Source organism: Lepisosteus oculatus, chromosome 23 (assembly GCF_040954835.1).
Source record: "Lepisosteus oculatus isolate fLepOcu1 chromosome 23, fLepOcu1.hap2, whole genome shotgun sequence".
Taxonomy (NCBI): Eukaryota; Metazoa; Chordata; class Actinopteri; order Semionotiformes; family Lepisosteidae; genus Lepisosteus; species Lepisosteus oculatus.
Window position 1 is genome coordinate 13,684,192 of NC_090718.1, and position 21,924 is coordinate 13,706,115.

At 40.2% G+C, this 21,924-nt stretch overlaps 1 protein-coding gene across 1 annotated transcript in view; it reads right to left on the bottom strand.

The window, feature by feature from the left end:
* LOC102691515 (CXADR-like membrane protein) overlaps positions 1-21,924 on the bottom strand; it is a 111,229-nt gene that overhangs the window by 74,489 nt on the left and 14,816 nt on the right. Inside the window, exons 3-4 of the mRNA XM_015337552.2 lie at positions 13,651-13,731; positions 1,634-1,721 (exon numbers count right to left, since the gene is read on the bottom strand). The gene's annotated coding sequence lies outside the window, so the exon portion shown is untranslated. The remainder of the gene's footprint in view (positions 1-1,633; positions 1,722-13,650; positions 13,732-21,924) is intronic.

Consider the following 21,924-nt stretch of genomic DNA (forward strand, 5'->3'; position numbering starts at 1 on the left):
AAATGAGCTGGATAAAACAACATGCTGGAAATAATTGCACACACACATTCTCATATTCTCTTGTATTCTCTCTCTCCCTACTGCTGCTCACCAGACATTTTCCATGTCTTATTATGCGTTGTGACAGGTCGGACCTTTGACATTTTTGCAGATTTCTTTCTCCTGCCCAGCAGGAGGCTCAAGAGAAGCTGTGTGACTGAGTGCTGAAATAGTACAGTCAAGGTCTTTTCCAGGGGACTAACAAGCCAATTATAAAATTCATTGTGTGCCCCATAATGGTGCAGAAAAAAGAACTCCAATGATCCATTTTTTTTTTTTTTACACTGAGCAGTGAGAAGGAATAAGTGAGAAGCTGACACTCTGCTCCAGTGATTTCCAGTTCATCTCACAGCAGCTGAAAGTGGCTGGAAAGATTGGAAACATAAAAAATTTGATCTTGTTAATGCAGAAAAAAATATAAATTATTCAGAAGCAAGGTTACTTGCAGCAAGAAGGGGGAAATTTGCTAGTGTCTCCTTAGTAATGCAAATCGAGTAAATCCTGGCTTCATTTCTTGTAGCTCATGGGCTAAAGAGGCCAATACATAAAAATAACACATTGCAATTCCTGACCCAAATCGTATTCAAAAATACCTCAGCTAAATTCACTGCAAGACTCTCTCACAAGTGTTTTGCACTACCAATTCACGTAATGAGTCTATGGTTAACTGAAAGCGACATCCAATGTAAATGCAAAACGTTGCGAACGCCCGTTACATGTAAAAAAATGTTTTTAAATGATGTCTTGACTATTTTATGTTGAGAAAGTAACGAGAAACAAATGTAAGCACTGTTTTTTTCTTGCCAAAGCCCAGTGCCAGTTCCAGCTTCCACTACAAACTTTCTGTTCCTGCTGTGGTCATTACAGCTGCAGTTCACCTTTGTGACTGACTAACAGACTGGACCACCCAGTTCCTGAGCACTATTTTTAATCCTGTTACCATGACAGCCAATTTGTTAAGGCGTTGTTTCTTAATTGGAAAGTAACCTTAGCCCAAACTCAGCTGAAAATTTGTGTAAAGGAATTATTCAAAACATGAAAAATACAGCAACCATATCTGATTAACTGCAGAAAAAAAAAATATTTTTATGTTTGTCATACCTCCTTTACACTCTTAAATAACATGTCCATATTTGTTGTATAAAATCTTCAAAGCAAACAATAATACATTTATTTTGCATAATAAAATGCAAAGTAAGGAAGGGGTGTCATCTTGAGACATTCTGGTGCAGACGACATAAACATTCTCCTTCTTGTGTTAAGGAGATGAGTATGTGAATTTAAGCAAATCATATTTTTGTCAGTGAAGCATTTTAAGCAAGAGACTATAATCACACTGGTGACTTCGAGTTAATGAGACTACAGTAAAGTCTACTCCCAATCCCTGATCAAACTAGCACAGAGAGATGTGCTCTTCTAAGAATCCAGCTAAATCCTCTTATTCCACATTTCATTGCGTTTTCTCTGTTTCCATCTTCTGAGATTTGAAAATAAATTAGCCAAACCATTCATTATAAACAAGATCCCTGAATAAGTGCTTAAGTGGCTCATATGATAGTTGCACCTACAGAGTGCTTAATGTACTAGTACTTACAATGCACACATGTCGGACTGTAGAGGCCACAGGTCACTGGAAACCAATTTTTTACCTTCTAAGCTCATCTGCAAGTCCCCTTTGAATCCTGAAACGAAGCAGAACATTGTAGAATAATATTTCAGATGTCTGCAGATGTCAAGTTGGTATAATTAATATTAACCTTTAGAATGTTTCACTTCTCTTCATCCATTAAAACAGATGCCAATATCTTAATCCAGGGACATGACTTCAATTTACCAGTAATTACAGTCGTTACAAGTCAAAACACGAGGAAATGTGCATATTTGTAGAATGTTTTTTGGCCAGTTTGATACTTATTGACATGATAATTCTCTGATATAAACATTATTCCACATTATAAGTCCTAATTCATTGAATTCATTTGAAAACTATTTTTAATTGAGAAGGACACTTATTTTTCCTGTCGTACTGATATCTGCACATTAATGCTGGAGCAATTTCTATTAGAAAATAGGAATTGAACATCACACTGGCACATGAAGAAACCCTTGGAGAAAGGTGGTAACAGTTTCCTATTTTTCAACCACAAAAAAACATTTCTTTTTGATTGTAAGTAAGACCTACAGTATATTATACAAAAGACGATTTTGCAGGATCCTTTCCATGGAAAAGCTGTGTCACAGAGATAAAGTGGCCTTCCTGGATCCATGTTGGAAGGTAATTGAAAGTTTCCCTTCCCTGTACTGTATTCTCAGACCTCGTATGGGGATAGACAGCCTGTTCCATCTCTGTTTGAAAACTTGCTCAGCCAAAATCCCCTCTAGCATGCTTTGTTTACACCACAGTGTGACTATGCCATCTCTCAAATATATCTTGCCAGGCAGAATTGGCCCCTATTCCTTCCTATTGCTCGTCTTCTAAAAATAAATCGCTCAGTCTGAGTTCAGACGTAATAGTGCCTACTTTTCTTCTGGGCAACTTTAGTCCTCCTTTACAACACATAATTCTCTCTCGTTCATTTATCATCTTTTCTCAATAGATGTTCATTTTCTGAGGTAGCAAAAGTTAACTTTATATTATTGTATGTCTTTTCCACCTCAAATATATATATATATCAAAATGTATCACCACTGACCCTTACATGTGATGGTTTGCCTATTTTTATTTTAGGAAACATATAGTAGACTCAACAAAAAGTGAACAGTATGCAAAGAAACATCCTTATAATGCGTGAACACTGATGTTAGACATTATCAGGCCAATAGGTACTGTAGGTGTAACACGATTGCTCAGTTAGGACGCACCTTGCTATATAATCTTCTGAGACGCACCATTTCCAGGCAAAAGTAGCTTCCAACACTATTCTTCAAAATTATTAAATAACCCCCCCCCACCCCCAAAGATATTATTTCTGTATTGCATGAGCTCAAGCTCCAGATGATACGCTTTTGAAACATGCCATAACAACTCTTCATATCACTTGGATTGTTTATTATTACCCTACAAGTGGCTAGGTGAGATCAATTAGCCACTTGCAAGCAAACACGTTAGATGCTCTAACTGCTCCTTTCTTTTGTAACTTTTGTAATGTTCATACAAAGCCCAATTTCCAAAACACACCTTGCAGAACACACCACAAGTAACTTTTGTTTCTTTCTTCAGCCAAGGCGAAAGCAGAGAAGGGTTATTGAAAGGTCCTTTATAATGTTTATAATAATATGTTTATAATGTATCAGGAAAACTGCTCAAGATGAGAGGTGTACAATTATCATACTGCACATTTACTCATTTGTGGTTTAAAAGGCATGGCTACTGCTATGTGTTTTAGTTCTTTAGTTCTTTTGGTTTCCCATTAGGAAACAAGTACTGTACCTGCAAAGTTACACATTCCATGAATCATGAGCTTGGCATATTTATTTCAGTTCTTTTTCCTGCAGTTCTTATTGGAGCTGCTGCATTTTCCTTCATTACCACTGAAACTAGGTCCACCTCTCCTATATTGAGCGAACCACCACCCGACATTTACAGTGACTGCTTGGACTGGCTTTCCTCAGCCTGGTCTCGGCTGTCACAATAAGACGAAACAATGTCATGCACAGTCCACAAACGAGTTTTACATCACAGCAACATCTGACATGCAATTAGAGCAGCAAATTATGCAGTAAGTAGGAAGATTATTTTATTCAAGACAAGTCAGCTTACAGGGTCAGAGCTTATCCTGGTGTCCTTGGCTTTCCATGAACGGAGGGCACATGACTTCACTCCACTGTCTGGCAAACAGTCCATTGCAGAGAAAACCCCAGCAAATGCTGGTTCCCATTCATACAGCAGGGTGCACTGGAGCAACTGTGGGTAAAGTGTGTTGCTCAAGGTACAACAGCAGTGTCTGCAGCATGGACTCAAACCCCTCATTTTACAACATACTGCTGCCACAATTACTGAGTTAAATATTTAATTAAAAAATAATTGTGTTAATTTAATCTGATTTTTTCCAGTAAAATAACAATCCTAAAGCCCAGGCTGCTGATATATAGTTAGGAAGCTTACACCAATGTGTAAGCAAAAGGTGTTTGCCTGGTAAATTCTAAATGAATTCCACGGAGGCCACATGAGATTGACCCAAGGTAAGGAAGCCCAACCAAGGTTGAATTGTTGAACGTTTCAGAAGATTTATAATATTTTATGAAATCCTTCTGCTAAAGTAAGGCCTGAGCTGATTCAGAACAAGAAACCGAACAAAAAGAATGATCCGTCAGTTCTGAGAAATCAAATTTGTTTTGATTAATCACCTGTACTTTTATGCATAACCACAGTGTTGCTCATAGTCAGCTGTTCTGCAGGTAATGAATTGCAATAACAGCTCATGGGAATTATACTGAGCTATGAAATTTTCCATCTGTATTTCTCAGGAACCTCCACAAACTTAGCCGTGGATATAATGATATCCATATCATGGAAACAGACATGGTAATAAAGGAAATAAATTATTATTATTATTACAACTGTTTGGGATATCACTAGAAATCACTGAAAAAAGTAAAATAATTATAAATATAATAGCATAAGAAAAAACGGTGATTCTACTGAAAAAAAACAAGTAGAAGGTATTTAAAAGGAGACTAGTAGGACAGGAGCATATGAGACTTTTCATGCACCATTCCAAAGGAATATACCGATCTATGCAGTTACACTGCGCAGACAGTACTGTACATTGCTACATCAGCTGTTTTTGATATCTCCTGCAGCTTGCCAAGTACCTGCAAATCACACACTCGTGTCACCGGCGCTCTCGAGTGGCAGGATGCCATTTCAGAGGCCATCACAGGGGTCATGGAGCGATGAACTGTGCACCTCCCCTATTGATCCCATACAGATACCTGAGACTCCGCGCAAGATGAATCAGTGACTCTCAGCAAAAATGACTTCCTGTTTTAATGATATATTTCTGGGAATAAATAAGGCAATATATAACCAGATTGATTTTTGGGGGGGTCTTTTTTTATATTTTTAAAGGATAAAGGAAGGGTAATGCGTAAGGAGGGAGTAGATTTTTTTTCTTCAAAAAGGCTCTCATAATAACCCTGAAATGTGTCTGACTGCCTTCACCAAGGTGAACTATCTCGACATTTTAATTTAGATCTGATTATCCAAAGTTGGTAAGGCCTTCAGAAAGAACTAAAGACATAAAACACTATTAGAAAAATTGATTAAGACTGACGTACAGGTATTAAAAGGAATTATGGTTTCTATTTAGTTCCATTATAAAGGAATCATGTACCATTGATCAGTGTTTTTCAATCCCCAGTCCCACAGATCGTCTCTGGTCCCCATTGCAATACTGACCAGTCCTTGTGGTGACCTTACAGACTGTGCCAGCGAGGCACAGTTATGATGGATGCATTCATTTTTTTCTTCCATTGTTTTGTTTTTAGCCTAAGTGGTCTTCAATGAGGAAATGAGAAATAACATCACTTTATTAGCCCTTTACAATTTCTTGCATTAGGAATTTGTTTTTACACATACCCCAGCTTGCTCTACATGAGACACACAGACACATAGATAGGGAGAGAGCTTGGGGTCTCTCAGGGGGCTCAGGTGCCCAACAGAGTAGGATTTATCTGCCGGCTGCGGGATTTGAACCGGCAACCTTCCAGCCACAGGCGCAGATCCCGAGCCACAGAGCCACCGCTCCGCCCCAGTTATAACAAACACTATAACAAATACTGTTATAGTGTAGATTGTATTAATTTTGGAAGACTGCAAAATGGGAAACATGTTACAGGTTATGCATTTGAAAACCTTTCCCCAGCTATGAAAAATCAGGGTTGGTGACACTTTGTTCAAAAGCCTATGTAGAGACAAATCACCAATATCTGAAATGTCTTTGTTCTTGACAACAGCTCATAGTCTGAGCTGGATTATGGATTTTTCTTATGCTCGTGTCTCAGCAAAGACCTTTGTCTTCCGTGAATTTCCAAGACTTTTCTATTTTTCCTAGTGAAAAAAATTGACATTATGCATAACATGATTCACTTGATTTAACCATTCAAACAACATGATTAAATCGAAACGATCAAGCCAGAAAGAAAGCCACCATTATAGAAAAATGAAGTAATTAGTTCTGCCTTGCAGAAAAAGTGACATTTTTTCCTCCATTAATACTGAAACATGAAGAAATTAAAGAGTACGCAGAGCCGGGCAGGGAAATACTGTTTGAAGCTCAGACAGGGGCACGGAACTTTAAACTCGCAGAGAAAAGGCAAATCAGGAGCTTTAAACAAACATATTAATATGACGGGCCAATAAAACAGACACATGCATATGGAAATTGCTTATTAAATTCTGAGACCAACAAAGATTAAGTGCAAGCTAGCTAATGTGCTCAAAGACATCAGGGTTATTGAGTATGGCCTTCCTTCTCTTTAACTCGGAAGATGTTTCTTTTCACTGCTGAGGTACTGATTAGACTTGACCAACAAGATCAGCGGGTAGCAGAGCCTTTTCATGTGCAGGTAATTTGAACTCGCGTGAACGATGGAGGGTTTAAATTAGGAGGGAGATTGGATGGGCCAGACAATGATGGAGTTTGTCTCTGTGTCTCTCAGAACCATGGTTGAGCTGTAACTACACATGAAAGCCCAAGAAAATACAGATATCCTGAGTTGTCACCGATCCCTGGGGGGGGGGGGCAGCAGGGGGGCTTACATGCTGCCCCCTGCCCCCAGCCACAGCCCCACCCCCTGCCCCTTACTCTTCATGAGGACAAAATCCAGATGAGCGCAAATCAAACAGCGACCAGATCGAATCTCCGCCTGGCTTTCGCCACTACCCACCTCTCCATGCTGAGCTGAAATTGCTTCAGGATGAAAAGACAGGAAGATTAAAGAGGGTCACCTTGACATTAGAGCTCTCTTGTAGAAGCTCCAGAAGTAAAAACACCCCTTAAGACTGCTGGGTGCCAGCCAGTATGCTATATCTAATTTCAACCTCCAATGAAAAATGACACATCTGCTGTCTCTTTCCTTAAGTAGAAAAAGGGGGCCTCAGTGTAGCTGGTAATGTTTCTTATTAGGTGCTGCCCAATCAATGAATAATTAACGTGCTAGCGAACACTCAAATTTTCTTTCCAAGTTTGCTGATACAAGTGAGTCACTTATAAATTCACTTGAACGGGCTGCTTACAGGGTGTTAGTAAGAAATAAATAATTTGCTATGGCGTTTCACTTAAACTGATAAGTAAGAAGAGGTTCACTGAATCATAATATCAGACCTGACTACCCTATAGTCTCTGGAGAGCCAAGTGTCAGTCATTTTCAGGGAACAAAGGAACGCCCTTCCACAACTCAAATACAGCCCCTAGAGGACACCTGTGCGAAAAAAAAAAGCAATCAGCACAACTTCCTGTCAAGAGGAAGGACAGAAGCACTGACAATGCTTCTCTAATGGTTTATGGGTGCTAACACCCAAAACAGTATGTTTAAGTCTCAGGGGAAATTCCAAGGTAATATGAAATTTAAAACAAACATAGAAAATAAAAACACTTGGTGAAACACCTTCCAGTTTTTGTACTCTCTGATGTATTACAGTAGCTGTAACTTAAAGCATAATCCAGCTTTAAGCACAATTGTTACCAATGAAAATAACACAGGCTTCTGAATTGAACACCAGTGTGACAGCACTCTTCTTAAAAAATGGAATAAAGATGCTGCTCCTTCCGATCTTCTATTTAGTGTTATTGGATTCCATTCAAAGAGCACGCTTTATCATGTTGAAAACTCGGAGGATAGGAAAAAAGCTCCCGATAGAGTGCATTAACCCACTCTAAAAAATGAATGCACTATCCACTGGGAAAAAATTGCACGTCGGATACAGCTTCCCCCAATACACACTTATGCACTGACAAGAACCAGCGAATGGAAAATTCTGAGGGGATGCAATATCCAGATTTATTGCTGCCCAAACCCAAGCACTGCAATAAGTTCATAAAATACTTTTTTTTCTGTCCTGAGATTTGCTGAGAATAAGTACAACACCTTTCAATTGTGACGTTTTGTGTGTCAAATGCAAACTGGAGGACGAGAGACAAGAGAGATTTATTGACTTGAGGCAACAATTATTGCTTCAGCTCTCCGTGAAAATCTTCCTGATGTTTACAGACAGCAAAACAGAAGGAAGTGAACAGCAAGCGGAGGGAGTGGGAGTGTAATGTTCGCAGGAGGAAGGAAAGCAAACAAAGGTAAGTTCACCCACTGATGTGATGTAAAGGAGTGTTGAGGTAAAATCTTTTATTGCGCCTTCGTCTCGATAACACCCACTCAGCAAACCTGCTGTAAATATCCGACACCCCATTTCTTAAAAGCACAATTAAATGTCTCAGCGTAAAAGAATAGGACATACGCGCAGGACTGCTTTACCCAGAGCAACTTCCTTAGGCCAGTGATTGACATCAGTTTGTAACTGATCTGTTCTCTGTTTCCAGGAAGACAAAAGGAGCCCACTCTTCATCTCATCTGATTTCTGCCTGCCAAAGCAGCTTATCAATGCTTAAATTAAGGTTATAACTCCAGTTACATACGGAACGAACATGCTGACTATAATAACTATCAGCAAAATTACTTTACAGAACAAGACACCTACAGGCACAACACGGCTTTTGATTTCTTTTAACAGCAGGGCCCCGCCCTGCAGAGTGGTGCTCACTAGACCACTTCAAAGACAGGAGTGAGAAAATCTTACAGAAGGGAGATTGAGTGCAGAAGACCATATAGGATATATTCAACAACAAGCAGTATTATTATATAGATATAACTGTCAGATAAGGGACTATGATGGTGAAAAAAAATCACCAATAAACTACAGTATGACACTAGAAACAAAGTAAAGATAATTATTTAAGACATTACAACAGATTATCCTGTCCAGTCTTTATAACTGTACTCTGCTGGATAAACGGGTGTGCAATTAGAATTTGTGGTAAAAGTCACCATCACAAGGGCCTTTGAATGTGTGGCTCTTTAAGCAATATATCTGTCCCATTGCAGTGACTCTTCTCACTGTGATCTCCCTCTCTGCCTTACAACCCACCAATTGTTGTCAGCATCACTACAATAATTGGCACTACCCTCAAGGGAAAATGAGCTAGCAAGCACCTTTTGTTGAGCCTAAGCTGTACCACAGTCCCATGTTACTGAGTTTGAGCATCAAAGTGTGGCCCAGTTCATTAAGTAGATGCCTTACTTGCTATGGCCATTGCATAATTTTGATTAAGAATTACTTACGGATATACGGACATAATTATGGACATCATAATGTTCCATTATAGATATTCTAAATAAAGTATTTCATGTAATTTGTTTCAGACAAGGGGAGAACAAAAATCAATTTATGGCCTCTGTAAACTAATCCTAAAATCTGAAGAGTATGCAGAAGCAAAAACTCTTGGATTGCCAAGACTGAAAAAGACATTCTAGCTGAAGACGCACAGTGACATATTAAAATACTACATAACAAGTAAGCAAATATGGCTGCAGTGTAACTTAATGTAAATGTGGGGACAGTGCCTGGAAAGTGAATGAACTGCTTTGGCCTCTGGTACCTGCCTAGGGTTCTGAATTACCCTGTATACTGTATCTACCGGACGTCATGTGTCTGATGATCATCAGCTGAGTCATGCTGACTTGCAGTTTGGGCAAGGGCATTTTTAGCTTTGTCTTAAAATCTTTCAGGAGAGAAAAACGTTTTTTTTTTTCTTCTGAGCCATCAGTGACAGAAGATTTTTTTTTTCATAGAAACGGCTTCCTTCATTATATAATGCCTATTGGAGCTTATTAAATTACCACTTGAGGCATGCTAAAATATAAATCGGGATATCCATTTATTGGCAAATTAATGGCAAAACTAAATCAGTGTATGGCATGCCATTTATTTTCATAAGCCAACAGGGAGCACCACTGTAGGTGTCTTTGCTGATAGAATTTCTGCCCCCTTGTATTTGGTGAAAAAAACCTCTTGTACAGATTGCAGATCAACTGTTTCTCATTACGCCATACATCCTTGAAACCATGAGCACATTTCCACTCCAAGCTGTCAAGTAGTTTCCATGCTTCAATTATTGCTTTTTGTCCCTTCTATATTGTTACAGCTTTAGGTGACTGAGAACTGTCTCTTAAATTTTAGAGGTTTGTGACACTTGGAAGAGTAAACACTTCTAGCTTTGAAGTACAGAGGATGTTTGCTGAGGTCTGGGGGTCCCTTCAGTAGAAACAATTGTAAAGTTTACCTTGGTATACTGTACCTAGATAGTTGTGGGTAAATGATTGTCAATGAGCAGTACAGAAACACATATTATACATAGTAAGTTCACATTAAGTGCACAGAGAGAGGAGAAGAAACTAGGAGAAGCAGGGAAGGAGGAGAGGACAGGTGAGAGGAGAGACATGAGTCTGGCGACAGCCTCTATTTCATGATCGTCCAGACCAAACCTGACTCGAGCAAAGTATTTGAAGCTTGTTAGAGAGAGCTTGCTATTTTGTGTTTTTGGGGAACTTGGGTTTCCTGGGTAAAGATACCTCAGTTAGAAATGTCTTTCCTGCGTAGGGTGCATTTTTAGAAGAAGGAGATAGACTCCCATTTATTTTGTGGCACATGGGGTGCAGAGAGAGATTTAACTGCAGGTTGTATCACATTTATTTAGCAGGCAGCTTATCTCTTATTTGGCCTTTGTAGGCATTAATGAAGAGTTCCATACTTAGTAGGGGGTTTTTCTGGGTGATTAGGATGTTAGGCCTCTGAAATGCAACTTGAGTTGAGTTTTATAGTGTCTAGTGTAGTTTGTGTCTTGTTATTGTAATAAATATTTGTTTAACCAAGTATGACTGGATTATTACTGCTCTCATCCAAAGCTGTGCCAGAGAATAAAGAATTCACATGCCTCTAATTATACCAGACGCTCGGTTACATTCAAGAGAAATCACTTACAATTTTGGGCTTATGAATAATTAATTATTGACAAAACCACTTGGTCAATTCCCAATGTTTTCCAAATTTCGTAACCCCCCATTTGTAACAATATATAAAATCAAACATTGACAATAATGGGGAATCACAGATAGAAAGCATCAGTTTCCTATATTGATATTTAGTCAAGAACACACAAGTTTATGAGAGGATTTGACACTACCTTTCAAAGTCCTGAAGGAAATTGCCGAAGTCAACCCCGATTGACTACTTCATGCTTAAGAAAGGCACAAATGTTTGCAGGCAGACCTCAAAACACAAGTGAAAATTAAAAGGAGGCTGGTAAATATGGGACTGTAAATATGGAGCACTTGTTTACAAGGGGAACAAGTTACCCAGTCATATTGTTGCAGCTGACTCATCTGGATCTGCACAAGGGGTGCCTTGTGAGGAGTCTCAGATCAATATCCTACTAATATCCAAAGGATATCACACAATTGCCTCAGCATGATTCTGTCCATTCTTTAAATCATAAATTGTCAATGCAAAAATAAGTCTTCCCTTTCCTCACAGTGTGTTTTCAACTGAAGCTCAGGACTTGCAAGTCGACTCTTTTACAGAAAGAACCCCAGTGAGATTGGGATGAGTATGTCAGCTTCCTGCACAGTTTAGATAGGACACGTTGATTGCTCTCTCAGCTTGAAAGGCCTCAAGTGGCTTATCTCCATGTTCCCAAAGCGAGCTATTTGTCTGGTAAGCTCCAAGTTGCATCTGAAGAAGTCAATGTGCTATATTACTGTGCCTTCCTAAAGTCCAATGTAAAAAAGAGCTTATTTAAAAAAAATGGACATAAAATTATATAATTGTTTGCAGCCTCTGACAAAAGACCTTTTTTAGCTAGTTTTGTTAGCCCAGTTCACAGCCTTTAGAAATAGTTATTTTTCCTCATCTTATTCTCAATTTTTTTTCACATTTTGTATTGTTCCCTTTTAATGTACAGCAACTCAAGACATGAGAAACAACACCTGCCACATCTGAAAGAAAACCATTCACATGTCACTTTGCTTATTTGCTTGTCTACTTGCCTATGCTTTTGCACAAAAATATAATTGAAAGTCAGGGTAAGTCCAACTCACACATAACCGTTTTCCCTCTATTTAATGGTAACCATATCTTTGCAGTCAGAGGAGAACAGGAGCATGAAGGTCAGTAGGAATTTCTAAATTTAAAATCACTCTGTGTTGCTTGCTAATGCAATGAACGCTTGCTTCACTCGTTTTCAATTTAGCCTACCGTTTTGTGCTGCTGATACCTCTAAATTAATCAGCAAACGAAGCATGTTTTCTGTCTCAACTGTTTTAATACAACCAGTTTTTACTTTTTAGTTCAGCTCTCCTTACCTTTTATGAGTTACCTACATCGGTTTAGGCACTGAACATTAAAGGCCATTGGCCCACAGCTCAGCTTCTATTAAAGAGCTTCTTCGCAGAGCAGTCCTGGCACTCTAAGACAGAAGCCTACAGAGTAGATCAGATGGTTGGCTATTGACCGCAAGTTTGGAATATGTGATTTTGATTTGACCACATTTTGTCTGACAGAGTTGTCGCTTGACTGTCTACCCAATGGAAAATGAAATAGGGAGATGGGCTGGAATTTGGTGAGTCAAACCTGTGATTCAATGTTCAGACATACTGTAGGTGTTTTACTTATTGGCTCTGGCCTGCTGTCTTATGACAGGTCTTCTTTTTCCAATATAAAAAAACTAACTTATTCATTATCAGATAATGAAAAGAGCACTTAAAATGTAGACACAGATCATCAGCTTTGCAAGTCCTTATGAGTTCTGAAAGTATTTCAAGGGGGACTTATTTTTTTACAAAAACAAAGACACCATGTCAGATTTTAGACTTTCAAAATCACACCTGTCAGTCCCAGAGTCCAACAATCAACAGTCATGCGGATATTTGATCTGAAAGGTGTTCAGGCTGATATTTGGCTCTGCTCTCGGGGAAGTCTGAAGTTGGGGAGAATAACCAGACAATAGTTAATGGCCCCTGTCTGCCATTAGGAAAGTTCATGGCACTTGTGGCTTTGTGGAAGTACACTGTCCAGTCCTGTAACGTCTCGCATAGAGAAAATCTGGCAACTGACAACCTGTCTTTTTCTGTTCATCTCTTGCTGAATTATTTATAGGCTTCTCATCCCTCAGGGCCTGACCAAAGACATATAAGGCTATTTTAGTGGCCTGTCTCTTTCAGTAAGAGTTGTTTGAAGATGCGCAGCCCTCACTTTCTTTCAAAACTGATTTTAAAGAACTAGAGATCTATCATATCTCTCCATTCCTGCACTGTACACTGTCCTCGCCCTCTTCAATACCTTCAATATCTAACGCTGGATTGTAAAATGATAGATTCTTACTTAAATACCTTTTACTGGGTGCGATGAGATGGGCCATCTAGAAGTACAATGCCCTCCATAAGTACTGGGACAAGGAATTGTTTGTCTGTGCAGTGAACCCTTCTGATTGTGACCAAACCAAAAAATACGTGTTTTTTTTTCCCCTGACCTGATGAGAGAATGCACGACCATGAACTCACCAGTGCGTGTTTCTGGCTAAAATTAAACTGCTGGATCCTTTTGGTCGAGGGTTCACAGCTGGGATGTCCTTGTCAACATCTCTAAAACAAAAAGGAGAAAGAAACAGATGTTGTTATAGAGACAGAAGGGAGTAATGTACAGTAGCAGCTATACAATCATCTGAAATATGAGAACATCCAAGTCTTTAATTATAGGGTGAAGGGCGCTTTACTTCCTGACATTAAGTATTTATAATTTATTTTAAGTAGTGTAAAGTCTAATAAAAAAGTTTATAGATATCCTGGAAGAAGGTGGTATGGTTGCACAGTGGTTAGCATTCCTGTCCTGCAGTTCAATTCTGGACCTGAAGTTTTATCTGTGTGGATTTTGTATGTCTTCCCCATGCTTGCATGAGTTTCCTCTGGGTGCTCCAGTTTCCTCCCACAGTCCAGAACCATACTGGTAGATCAATTGGTTTGTGGGACATTTAACCCTGGTGTGAGTGTGAGTGTGTGCATGCTATCATAGAGCATCCTGTCCAGGGTGTATCCTGCCTTGCTCCCACTGCTTGTCAGAATGCGCTCTGGCTCTCCTGCAACCCTGAATGGGATGAAGCAGTGAGAAAATGGATGGATGCATATCCCAGATGAAGCCTGAAATAATAAAAAATCCATACTGAGATGTAAGTTTTGTTGCTTCTGTTGTGTGGGTTAAAGTCAAGGGTCCAGAGCTTCGAAGCTCTGACCACACTCTTCACGGAAAGTCTGCCACACACACCTGCCCTAGCTCTGAGAAGGGGAAAGCACTTGGCAGGAGCAACACTGGAGGCAGACCGTACACCTGCTACTGCCCCTGGTGGTCAATGTCAAAATCCAAAAAAGGAGGGTAATGCCAATCAAAAAACAAAAAAAGAGAACTAATCACAGCCTATTAAAATGAATCCAGCAGGAAGGGCTCTGTCAAAAACAAACAATAGCAACCCAATATAAAGTGACACATGTCTCTTTTGATTGTGATTTCTTCACTTTTTTGAGAATAACCCTGCAAGTTATATTTTTTTATTTTCTTATGAAGGTCCTGTCTTGTCAGACTACCCAATGTTTAACTGCAGAACATCAAAAAGCAAGGGCACATGTCGGATTATTTCTCATACTCATATATTTTTAACAAAAAGTCTCTGTGGTGTTACTCATCCAAACTAAATGTTCACAGAAGTCATCTTTATGTAACACCACTCTGTGATTCACAGCGTGATCAGCAATACTTGGGAGATTAGACCAGAACTGTCACTTAGCTTTTTTATATCACACACTGATTGGGGCTCAAAGCTGGGCTGACAGCTATTCTGTGGTCTATTGCTCAGAAGCAAAGCCCGATGCCCCCTTATGAGAAGTGTGGTGACCTTACGATCACTTCTTCCAAAACATTTCTGCACTCAGTTAATAAATAAAACAACCTTTTTTATTAGGTGGACTCAAAAGATAAATAATAAAAGCATCAGTAATTAATATTTGCATGTGTACACCATGGTGGTATGGTGATGTGCTGCCTGGCACTGCTGCCTGCTAGCTCTTGGGTCCAGGATGTGATTCTGAACTGGAGAACCTTCTGCGAGGAGTATGCATGTTCTCATCCATGGTTGCTCTGGTGTCCATTGGCGTTACAGTTTCCTCCTCCAAACCAAAGAAACACCAGCCGGATTAACTGAAGTGGGTTGGCACGGAAGCCTACAGTACCACTGACTAGCAGCTTCCTGATTCACAGATGAGATGAAAGGGTCGATGCCTTAATAAGATCAGTGCATATCAAAATGGATCCCCCTGATTCATCAGCCAGTGCCGAGGGGTGGCGTGCCCCATCCCCTTTCATCTTCTGGGCAAACTGAGGACAACTGGCGAAATAAAAGTTTCTAAAACTTAAAAGATGCAGACTGAAAGAACCTGGACAACGCAGCAGTGCAGATTTTTTTGGCCCAGCGAAATCTTAGCCCATGAGCAGTGCTGGTGACACGAGGGTCAAGAAGCCCAGGGTGACTGCCGTCTGTGAAACTGAAGCCGGATGCACGAGGCACTCACTCCCACAGCTCCTTGCCAAGATACCGCAGATGCCACTGCTGCCACACAAGTCTTTCTGAGTAGGTGTAACCGAGACAGTCACGGTATCAAATGCTCCAGAACAAAATAACATGTTCTGGTTGCAACATCCCAGGACTGTCCTTAGGGGATAAAAATCAGGACAGCTGTGGTGATTCCGAAACGCACTGCGGACCTTTGTAACGACGCTGTCATCACGCCGCCTGACTTGAAACTCAGGGGTGTTCAGTTGTGTGCGTGGTTGAGGCCAATACAGTATGTGAGCTGCATTAATTAGAATTATTCTTTTTTAAATGAAAGTCTTGAAACACAGTGGAGAAGGTTAACTGGTTAAAATCAAGCTGGCTTACTTGCCTTTTTGAATTTCATCAAAGTAAAAATTCATTTTAATATACAGGATTCCATACTTTATTACCATTACAACTAGTTGCATGGGATTTGGTAAAGCACACAGTGCACACAAATGTTTCACGAGCACACAGTGTTTCAGCTGTGCAGCATTCTTCAGGTGTGTGTCAGTTTCCACAGCTGGGAAGCTGTACTTTCCAGTGTGGGATTTACTTTTACTTGTTCCTAACATGCTGTTGCTAAGAGCTCGCAGTCTGAACCTCATTTTAGAATTTATCTATTTTACTGTAGCTATCGGAGCACCAGAATTTATTAAAATACAAATAAACAAATGGTCTGATCTGATATTTTGTGCAATACTGCACAGTAACTGTCTTCTGTGTGCATTGCATTAATTTCAATAGCAATGAAGCTGTCCTTATTACTGTTGTATCTGTAATGATCAGTGATTTGTGCCACTGGGAGAATTGCTCATTGAAAGACGCTTGAGACATATTTGGGAAACTGAAAGAGACAACGGTTTGGAAATATGTGTCATAAAAAGTAAGCAGCAATAGAAAAGAAATGAAAACAGCAGAGCAGAGAAACATGTTGCCTTTATCCCAGGACATCTCCTGTTATTACTACTGGCAGCTTCAAAAATGCCCCTCAACCTCATATTAAAATTAGTGAATTTTCATATAAGTAAGCATGCTCAGCATATGTTACATTTATGTAAAAGCAAAATGCAATAGCATTTATGTTGCCTTTGTCTGACCTCCACAAAAGCAGACTGCATTTAGCAGTCCCATATTTACTGTACATTTTAAAATTTAGGAGAAAAAACATTGCAAATCAAGCTGCCTTTGTTAATTTAAGAAAGTATGAACAAACCCCAAAATTGTAGTAGTGATGAGAATCTTTTTGACGTTTTGTCTTTTTCTTGGTTTAAGGGGAGATCACATCGCCATATGGACAAGGAAGTCAGAACCCCACGAAAAAAGATAATACTGCATTGGTGTTTTGAACCCCACTTACCAAAAAGAGAGAGTCTTCGTAATGTTGGAAACACTACCATCATTTTATGCAAATCCTGTTGAACAATTTACACATCGATGCAGTCTCTGAGTCTTAATATATGCAAAATGACAATTTTATAGGTTGATCCTAATCTCCCTAAAAAGACTGAGATAATGCTGATGTATTTTCCTCGGAACACAGAATATGCTAAAACGGTTTACCTATTCATAAATGGTTAAGAGATTCGGTCTAGCAAGGATTACTAAAAGCAGAAGAGCATACTGTATTTGCAATGGTACTAACATGTAATTCTTTCACCTGAGTAACAGACCTTGATTTCCCTGATGGATGCTGAGAAGTTAATACAGGCTTTTGTATATTCATGAGCACACTACTGCAATGTTTAACATCTTTGTGTATCCAAGACAATGTCCTTATAAAGCTGCAGTCTATTCAGAATTCAGCACCTCAGAGTTTAACTAAAAGTAAATCTCATGAGCATATGACACCAGTCTTGTCTTTAGTTGCCTCTCTCCTCCTGTATTTGTTTGACATGTACGACTTGAAGCCCAGCACTGAAGAAAACCACTCATGTGTTCATACATTACCCACAGTATTTAAATGTTTTTAAAGACTATTTTAAATACATCTCACCTGGACTTTGACAGTTCTTTTGTTCACCCTGTGGTTGCAAGGCTTTATATCTTATCCTGCTTTTACCTCTATTAAAGAAAACTCCCCTGAGATATCAGATTTTCACAAATGACCATATAAACAGTTGTTCTGAGAACCAGGCAGGGGAAACTCTGGGAGAATCACATTTATAATGTAGTTATTGAGTGATTTTAAACAGATTGGCTCCACAAACCAGCTTGAGGTACTGTACCATGACATGACATCACTTGACATCACCTCTAACTTCAACAGCAGTTGAAGCACTTTCTATTCCTAGATTTCTCCTGTCATTGGAGTTTCCATATGGGCAGCAGCTGTAACCCTGCGTCACATTAATAATCAACTGTAAATGTGTTCTCCTGCTGTCTGGCTGTGCGGGAGGTTCAAGTAGGGAGGAAAACCAACATTTTGTTTTTTTTGGTATTACCAAACAACTTGATATAAAAGTGTATTTTTGAGGTAGCCTGCAACTGTTGAGAAATATAGTATTACGTCAATATACTTTAAGCTTTTGTGTGTAAAGACAAAAATCCCATTTGCAGCCAGATGCACAACATCTGTCGCCCCATAAACTTTCTACCCCTGTCCATCTCCTGTTCACCACACCTCCATCCTGGCTGACCATGCCCCTCTGAGCTTTGGGGTTCTCATTTTTTTTTTCTCTCTCACTACCTAAACCCCGTTTTTAAAGGCTCCACTGTCAGCCTACAGTAGGAAGGAAACCATAGGGGGATAAAACGCTTCTTGAAGAAAATGCAAGACGCGTCCCCCGGCGTTTGTTCCGCAGACAAAGGGAGAAGAGACAGGCAGGCAGGCAACAGCACGACGGTCGCAGGAGCCGGGTATGAAATATGAAAAGCTCAGGCGCCGTTACCATTAGCGGCCCCCGCGCGCGTGATGCGATGTGACAGCGGGAGCCGCACCGCGAGGTGGGGAGGGAGGGTTGGGAAATGAATTCGTAAATGGCGGCCTCGGGGCGCCTAGGCTTCAGAGACGCCACGGCTCTGGACGGGGCTCGCCCCGCGGGGCTGTCGATACAGGAGAGCCGGCCGCCGTGATGGCGCGTAATGAGCGCGGGGGAGGCCACTCAGACAGAGGGAGAAATCTCATCCACGGTGTGCACCGCCGACGGAGGCAGCTGCTATGTAGGGCACACACACACACACAACACCAAGACCCTTTGGATTCCCGGGCTTCTGGGCCAGATGCGCCAGAGCGAGTCTTTCCCTGGTAGTGGTAGGATACAGTTGGCACAGACCGTGTGCAGTGGACTGCAGGAACAGCAGCACGGCGGCTTGGAAGTGACCCAGCATACAGTACACCTGACTTTAGAGCCAATATCGCTGCAGTGGTCGCCGCTGCAACACTGACACTCGTAACAACAGCATCGGTTTAGTCAAGTACCAAAACAAAAATAAGGAAAAAGTTGGTGGTGCTGGTGGTGCTACACTCCAAATATTTAGTTGCTGCACAACACTTTTGTTTACGTACAAAAATGTGTTGGGGCATTTTTTTTTCTAAAAAAGTATACTTTTGATAGATAAAGAAATTGTATAGCTGCACACGCGTATAATTATGTTTTTACATACGGTATATTTCTGAAGTTCTGGAGGTCTTATTTGTCAAAATGCACTCCACACGCTGGCAGTGGAAAACTAGGCTCCTGTAACTCACACTCGGGCTCTCTCCCAAGTAAGTAAGTTTCTTAAAATATTCAAACAGTCACACATATAACTGGGAAATCATATTAATATCCCTCTTTGGTCCCAACAGAAAAGCAGTAACCCACATTAAAGTGGTTAAAAATATGCATTTTTATCCACTGCTGGGACAAACAAGACAGCTGTTGGGTAAGCTTTTACAGCTTTTTGTGACGGTGTTCCATTTTAGCACAAACCTCAACTTCTATGACCTGTTTTTAAGCAGCACATTCTGACGACATTGGCTGTCAATCAATCAACACATTCAACTAACCATACAATTTATCTATTATTTTAAAATGTGATTTTTTATTCTCAAAGCACAGGCAATAACTTTGCCATTACTTGCACAGCTAGAGGGGAAAATTTTAAAATGAACAACAGCTTCCCATGGATTACGTAAAGCTATTATTGGTAATGACTGATGAAGTACAGTATCAGGGATGGTTACAGCTTTTAATTATTATATAATTAAATTAAAGAAATATTTAAATATTGCTGTAATTGAGACAAATAGCTGTGTGATTTAAGATTTTGTGTATAATCTGTAATCTGTCATTTTGTGTAAAAGAGAAAATGCTGGATTTATTGTCTGATTTTATAAAAGGCTGCTTAATCTCAGAAAAATCAGAGCTCGTTTAATCAAGGAAGCTCATGAACTGCTTCTCTTCCGACATCTAACTGTCTATAATTGAGTCGATATCATCACTTCTCTCTCAATTAATGTTTCATGTTACAAGCCATATTATCTGGGATACAGAGTTTAGTGTAATTGGATGAGGAACATTCATAATACAGCTTATTAAGAAAAGATCTTCTGTGCTTCCTGTTGCATCGGTGGTAAAGTGGATTTTAATACAATAAGTAGTACTCAGCTCTGTCATTGTTAAAAGTCATTTACTCACTTTCTTTTAATGTACCAGATTGGAAAATTACTGTTCAGAAAGGTAAAAGACAACACAATACACAATACATTCAACACAACATGAACCTATTAACAAAAAAGAGACATACTGTACATGTATGATAAGAGACTGGTCATACACTATATTATGACATATACACATATTAATTGATTTGCAAATATCATTAAATCATAACGCAGTTGTCTGAAACATACAGAGACATGGAATCAGCACCAGAACAACTTCAAGTACCCGACATCTGAGCTTCCAGACACATTGTCCAGGCTTCTCTACATTGATGAGGCATCAAAGAATACTTTGGTGGACTTGAATATGCTTGAACGGGAGCACAGTCCAAATAAAATATCACTGTTGCACATGTTAACATAGTAACAAGTAAAGGTTTATTCCATGCTGAAAAGAAAAGAGACAACGAAACGCATGGAATAAACCATTAATTGTTCCTTTGCAGACAACGCATGCTAACACAGCTCCCTACTTGAACTTTGTTAACATGGTAGCATGGCGCCACGGGACACTTATGGTGATGGTGACTTGCCTAGGCCTCTCCATAGTGCAGACTTCTCCTTCGCTGGGGGGTCAGACTTTTGGCATAGGGGGATTCACTGCTGTTGGAGGAAGCTGTGCGTCTTCCTTGGGGCTGGGAGGAAGCCTGAGTGATGCTGATTGAATCCTGGCTGCAGTTGAACTGTGCTCTCCACAACGCCGCAGTGACTCAGATAATTGGGAGGCACAGCTCCTCTCCAATGGAAATCCAGCCAGGGAGCGGGCCGCACACTCCGAGAACTGGAAATTCTGCTACAACAAAAATGGAGGCCAGGGATGGGGGGGGTGTTATACCCCTTTAACTGAAATGTTACTATGATGCCTGGGACACGCACCACAGTAAAAGCAGAGCAAACTGCAGCTACACACAGAAAAACTCATTTGAGTAGCACAGAGTAATGGGAAAGCATGATGAGGAAAAAATGCATGGAGTAAGAGTGACAAAACCACGTGGAACACGTCAGAAACATAGCGCAACGTACCACAGTAAACGCTCACAAAGGAGACCAGAGTCTTCCACATTTGTCTTTCATCTAACATCACACAACGTGCAAGATTCAGCGAAGTCTGCCAGGGGAGATACCTTGTTGCTTTCCCCTTCATAGCAATCTACTGCACAAATGTACAGCTACCGTACCTGCTTTTGCTGCTAACTGCTTTTCTCTGGAGATTCTGTGTTGTTGTTTGAACAAAACTTTCCGAGGTGCCTCAGTGTTTAATGTAATGAAAGCTGGCACTGGAGCCGGGTGCACGCGCAGGAAGTGGATCTGAAAGCGAACAACGATTTAAAATGCATTGTGGAAGAGCTTTTAACAGCGCGGCAGCTGTAGATGCATCACCCAGACAACAGCGCCTCGCCGCTCTCTTCTTATCGGCACTGACAGAGCTACTTCTAGAAAAACAGATGTGCGGCTGTTTGCAAGGCCACTCCCTATGATTAATTCATCATGTTCGTTTGTTGCCATAGGTTCACACTGCTGATGCACCTGATTAGTTTCCCAGTGAAA